We start from the raw sequence: 6,406 nt of genomic DNA, 5'->3' as shown, positions 1-6,406 counted from the left end.
AGCAATTTTTAAATTCTAAGCAATATAATCCTCAAAAGATCAAAATCATAGCTAGTTATGGACCAATCATAGAGAATTCTCAAATACACAAGTCATGCTCAAAATTTTGAATTTAAAAAGAAACACTGCAAAGCACCATTACCCCCAAACTTAATTGGCATAGTGTCCTCAATATGCAAAGAGAACAAAAGGAGAAAGTATACCAGTGCAATTAAGGTAAAGAATGGCTAGGACAGAAGTATCCAAATGGGTGGCATAGCCCCCCCAAACTTGGGATGAACTGTGGTCCTGAAATTTTGGCACTTCGATAAAACTCATCAGATAACAAAAAGGGATAATAATAGTGCACAGTGGACATGCAAGTGTAAATGGGATAGCAACTGAAAATAGACAGAGGTAAAAGGGTGGTCCTGAAAATTTTGGGCAGTATTCTTTCTCATTGAAATCACTGGGATGCACCTAATGGAGTCAAACAGATAGATATAAGAATATGAAAATAGGACATCCATAAAGAAAGCATATATAAATCAAAAATAAAGTACAGTACATCCAATATCAGAGCCGATGGACACGGCTGCAAAAATAATATAACAATATCAAAAATGTGCAGCTATCACAGATATATGAGAGAAGTAAGAAAATATGGAAATCATGAAGAAGTAGGACGGGCAGGTTGCACTCCGCGGATGTCTCTGGAGAGATCTTTAAATGCGGTCATAACATCTGTGCGGAGGGAAGTAATGTCAGCTCTAATGGAGACAGTCTCTGCGCGGATAGATACCACGGTGTCCTCTAGAGTCTAAAGTCACTCTCCGAAGTCGGGTATATGAGCAGGAGCCTCAGGTACCGCTGGAGCGGGAGAATGATGATCCTAAGCCTACTCCTCATCGCGAACGGGTGACCCAACTAGAGAGTGCTGCTCTACGTCCTCTGCAGGTTGCTCTAAATCAATGTCCATATGTACGGCAGCCGAATCGATTAGTATATCGTCCACTACCGGGCCTGCTGCTGTTGCCTACTCCTTTGCCTCTAGATCCTCAGCTGCTTCTACAGCATCATCCCGTAGACTCTTAATAAGAGCATTGTAGCTCTTATCCCAATCATTCTTCTTGAAGGAACAGGCCCTTGGCTCAGTCTGCTCTCATGGTTGGAAGGGATAGCGCTGGTCTCATAGAATATAGGTGATGAGATAGCTAAATGGAAGATACTTAGCCCTTCTGGGCTTGGCCTTGCTGATGTGGTCGACATACAGCTTCATCATGACGCTCCAGATGAGCACTGGGATAGATAGCCAATGCCCTGTATAGAATGCGTACAGAGCTGTCAAATAGTCGCCGCGCCTTTGTGTTTTATGGCCAGCCATAAAGATGTTATGGAACAGGACAGAGTCAAAAAACCACTAGTGAAGATAGGTCCGAGTGGCATAGGTCTCGCCACCGGCGTAGTGACCTGTGAGTAAAATGGCCATGTCTTCATAAGTGGGCCTGTAGAGAGTGGGATATGTGTCATGTAGCTCTAGAGGGTAGGAGTGTGGACAGTGGCATGATTTGGACAATGTGTCCACAGTGATGCGGATCGGGTAGCCATCAATAGTGGTCCGCAGCTCTGCCAGGTTACTCGGGGTAGGCCGGAGGTCTTGGAAGAACATCCGGACCAACCTCGGGTACACTGGGTATGAGATAGGGGCTAGTATGGCTGAGATGCCCCTCTGAAAAATATCATCATATGTTGACCGGGTAAGCACCGATCAGGAAAAAAAGTCTGTGTCAAAGACCGACTCGTGCGCCACTGAAAGGCGTGAGTATCTATATAATGGCCGGTCTAACTCCTGGGCTGGCTGAGCTGGCGGGTGTGGTGGAGATGGTATGTGCTCAGCCTCAGCGTTACCCTATGAAGGAGATGCCTCAACTGAATAGTGCAATCTGCTGTTGGATAATGGAGACTGAGGTGGAGTGGGCTCCTGGGTATGAGATGGACCGGTTTCATCATCCAAACTCGGTCTGCCCCTACGGTGATTGTATCCGTGAGCTACAGTCTTGACCCTAGCCATAGCCTGCAAAATAAAGCCAAACTTGCAAAATGGGAGTCAGTGCCAACATAAAGAATTAAAATACAATGTATAGAATCATGTATGTCGAATAGGATAGACAACACAGATAAGGAACATGAATCTATGAAAGTGACAAGAATTGAGTGACATGATATAAAGCATGCTAGACAGTATAAGTATGGAATGCATCCAATGTGGAAAACACAGGCATTGGGCATATATGAGATGGCATGAAACACCAGAGATGGTGTGTGAAATGTGTGAAGTAAATCTGTGAAGTTCGATCGATCACAAAATATGAGATCGATGCAAGTACGATTGATCAAGAATAAGTGAGAACGATATGTGATAGATCGATCGAATAAAAAGTTTGATCAATCGAACTATGAAGTGAAACACAAAAAGTCACAGATTTATGACGTGGATGGCACAGGGCCTTCACGAACATGGTCGTGGGCCCATCAACACAACAAATTAACCTATTGGGTCACTTGGTTTGGCCCATAACTCCAAAATCAAATCAAAATCACAAAAAATATAAAAACATATATATACAAAGAGTTCAAATCTTCATCAATGGAGTTATTCATCCTGAAAACAACTTAGATCTATCATTTAAAGCATGTATGCATCAAATCTAAGCTTGAATCAAAGAGGTGAGGTTCAGATCTTACCGGAATCAAGAGAGAAGTGGAGATGCGAAGGGGGTGAGATTCGATTCAAGATCCGAGAGGAGAGAGAGTGATTCGACGCATGGGATGCTCGCCGGAGTCTCGCTGGAGATGGAGAAGAGTTGGGATGCAGCGGCGAAGGGGAAACGAGGGTCTGAGATCGATTCTTGTTGAATCGATCGAATGACCCTGAATCGATTTTAAAAAGATTCCCTTGCCAGTTCGATCGATCGAACTGAATCCTCAGATCGATCGAACTGACATCGTTCTCTCCTCTTAAGTGACAAAGTATTTTTATGATTTTTGAAGAAGTAAAAATAAATAAAAATAAAAAGAAAAATATTTTTAGGAGTTTTTTGAAAATATATTTATTTATTTAAATTATTTATTATTTATTATTTATTTATTTTTTTATTTTTTATTATTATTATTATTATTATTATTATTATTATTATTATTATTATTATTATTATTTTATATATATAAATATATTTTTGGAAAATAAAAAATAAAAATAAAAATAATAAATATATATATATATATATTTTTAATTTTTTTCAAATTTAAAACAAAGTCAAAACAAAATCAAAATTGAAAACAAAGAACAAAGATCGATCTCCCAAAAATCGATCACAGAATACCTTCGATCGATTGAAAATGCATAGAATTGAAGTAATGTTCGATCGATGAGACAGAGAGGCTTTTGGATGCAGGTGGATACAGGTTCAAAATTTTTCTAAGTGTTGGAACTACAGATTGATCCAAGATGAAGTTGGATCAATTGAAGAATTTTAGATTGATCTAAGAACAAGTTCGAACGATGGGACAGAGAGCTGAAATATGCAGGTTTTGTTCGCTCAATGGGATAGAGAGGTGATTTGGATGCAGGTTTGATGCAGGTGGGAAGTTCGATTGATCGAACTCATTTTGAGATCGATCAAACTTATGCAAAATGCTCAATTTCAACATAAAATTGCATGCAATCCTAATCACAATTCCTAGCAATGCATATGAACCCAAAGCCAATATCTAGACTTCGCAAGAAATGAAATTAAAGATAGAAATGCGGGTGGAATAGGGTTTCGACACCCTACGAAATGTCTTGCTAGTCTTTAACATCTCTAGCAAGACGTTGGGCTCTTTCAGCCCGGATCAAACATCTTATAATGCATCCCCTCCTCAATGGGGTGATAAGTGCTTCAAACTCCACCTAACAAATGGTTCTTTACGGAATTTGTTGGATTAAGCTCAAAAGACGTTTTCGGTCCTTGGTCAAGACAATCTTTGGGCTTCTACGCCCTTTCAAAACAAGATTTTGAGACAACTTTCTTTGGTTTCAAGTTTGAAGATGGACTTTTTGGAACTTTGGTCTCACATAAAAACTCAATTCCTTCACATTTAAGGTCATGACATTTCTCCACAACATTCACTTCTTCATGCTTGTCAAATGAGTTAGGGGTTAGATTAAAAATATTTAACTTTACCTTCATGTGGCCAAATGAAATCTTCATTACCCCCGTCCTACAATTAATGTTGGCATTTGCGGTTCCCCAGAAAGGACGGCCAAGGATAACGGGAATTTGGCTCTTAGGATTTTGGACCGATTCCATGTCAATGACAACGAAATCAACGAGAAAGAATAATTTATCAATTTTAATCAATACGTCCTCAATGATACCCCTAGGCTTTTTGATTGATCGGCCGACAAGTTGTAAAACTACCAACGTCAGTTTCAAGTCTCCTAAGCCTAATTTGACATATATCAAGTATGGAAGAAGATTAATACTTGCTCCTAGGTCAAGAAGAGCCCGATTAATGATATGATCCCCGGTGATGCATGAAGTAGTAGGTGAACCGGGGTCCTTAAACTTTTGAAGAGTGTTATGCTGCAAAATTGAGCTTACTTGCTCGGTTAAGACCACTTTTCTAGGTGTTTAGCTTTTGTTCTTCCTCTTTTGGGTGCACAAGTCTTTTAAGAACTTGGCATAAGCCAGAATTTGCTTGATTGCATCTAAAAGTGGAAGATCGACTTTCACTTGCCTAAACACTTCCATAATTTCATTTACTTTGGCCTTTTGCTTGTCATTTGAAATGGATCCTTTTAGGGTATCCGGGAATGGAGCTTGGCTCAAAAACCTTTTCAGAATTTTTCTTTAAAGTATGATCAACACAAGAAGTTTTCAAATCATTTTGCAAATTTCTCTTTTCAAAATCATTTTTCAACACATTCTCATTTATATGGTCATGCACATGTAATAAAGGAGGAATACGATATGAAATAGGACGGGTGTCAACTTGTGGTTGCACCGGTTCACTCTCTTCATTGGACATACCCACTTGGTTTTCCAAAATCTTTCCACTTCTCAAGGTAGTCACCGCATTGACATGCTCTCTTGTGTGACCTTCCGATGAGGAATGAGTCTCCACAACACATTGTTGCTTTTGTGGGGCATTCAAAGGCATTTTCCCTTTCTCTCTAGCATTCAAAGTACTAGCTATTTGCCCTACTTGCGTTTCTAGCTTAGCAATGGATTGAGAGTGAGAATGAAGTAATTGTGTGTTTGCCTCTAAAGTGCCCAAAACGGTCAAAACTTTCTCTTCAAAAGTGGGACTTCTAACATTTCCTGGGGAATATGATGGTTGATTAGGAAAATGAGAATTAGAGAATTGGTTTCCTTGTGATTAGTATAATGATCTAAAATCTTGGGAACCTTGGCCTTGCATTAGAGGTGGAATGTATTTCCCTTGAAAACCACCTTGGGAAGGGTTTGAGCCCTCCCCTTGGTTTTTCCAAAAGAAATTTTGGGTGATTCCTCCAACTAGGATTGTAGTGATTGCTATAAGGATTGTTCCCTTTATTAGCAAAAATAGCATTTGCTTGTTCATGATACTCACTTTGCACATGTCCATGGGGACAATTGGAAGTAGAATGTAAAACACTTGAGCAAGTCATACATGTCTCATTAGATGCATGATGAGAATGGTTAGGGAAGGAAGATACTTGATTTGCTGAGTTTTGGTTGATCAAAAATTGATCAAACCTTTAAGATAATGATTTCATCTCGGTGGCAATTTCATTGGAGTGGTCGACTTTATGTAAGCCAACACTCTTCCTCCCATTAGAATTTTTACCATTCTTCAAAGATAAAGTACGATGCAAAGAATTTTCACTCATGCTCTCATAAAGACGCCACACGTCATCCTCATGCTTATCAATGTAAGAGCCACCCATGGAAGCATCAACCATGCCCTTGTAATTATCCGATAAGTTCTCAAAGAAATATTGAACTAATTGCCATTTGCGCATGTCATGATGTGGACACTTCCTAAGCAATTCATTAAAGCATTCCCATGTCTCATGAAATGTTTCCTCATCCCCATGTGAAAATTCCCTAATTGAAGTTCTCATGGCATTGGTCTTAGAAATCGGATAGTACTTCTTTAAGAACTCTTGTTGCATTTCTGCCCAAGAAGTTATTGAAGAAGGCCTAAGATTGTTAAACCAATATTTTGCCTTGTCTTTAAGGGTAAATGGAAAAAGTTTAAGCCTTAAGACCTCTTCCGGCATGTCAGTGTATTTCACGGTGGAACATACTTCAAGAAACTCATCCAAATGTTTGTAAGGTTCTTCACTTGGAAGTCTATGATAGTTAGGAACCATTTGAATGGTTTGTGGTTGGATCTC

General features: G+C 39.5%; 1 pseudogene; it reads left to right on the top strand.

The window, feature by feature from the left end:
• The first annotated feature begins 6,026 nt into the window (after positions 1 to 6,026).
• LOC132275740 (small nucleolar RNA R71) lies at positions 6,027 to 6,125 on the top strand (annotated as a pseudogene).
• Positions 6,126 to 6,406: the final 281 nt, after the last annotated feature.

This window comes from Cornus florida, unplaced genomic scaffold (assembly GCF_030987335.1).
Source record: "Cornus florida cultivar Cherokee Brave unplaced genomic scaffold, ASM3098733v1 CherokeeBrave_3.0.0_Hap2_Chr09, whole genome shotgun sequence".
NCBI classification, from domain to species: domain Eukaryota; kingdom Viridiplantae; phylum Streptophyta; class Magnoliopsida; order Cornales; family Cornaceae; genus Cornus; species Cornus florida.
This window is presented reverse-complemented; position numbering and strand designations above follow the sequence as displayed.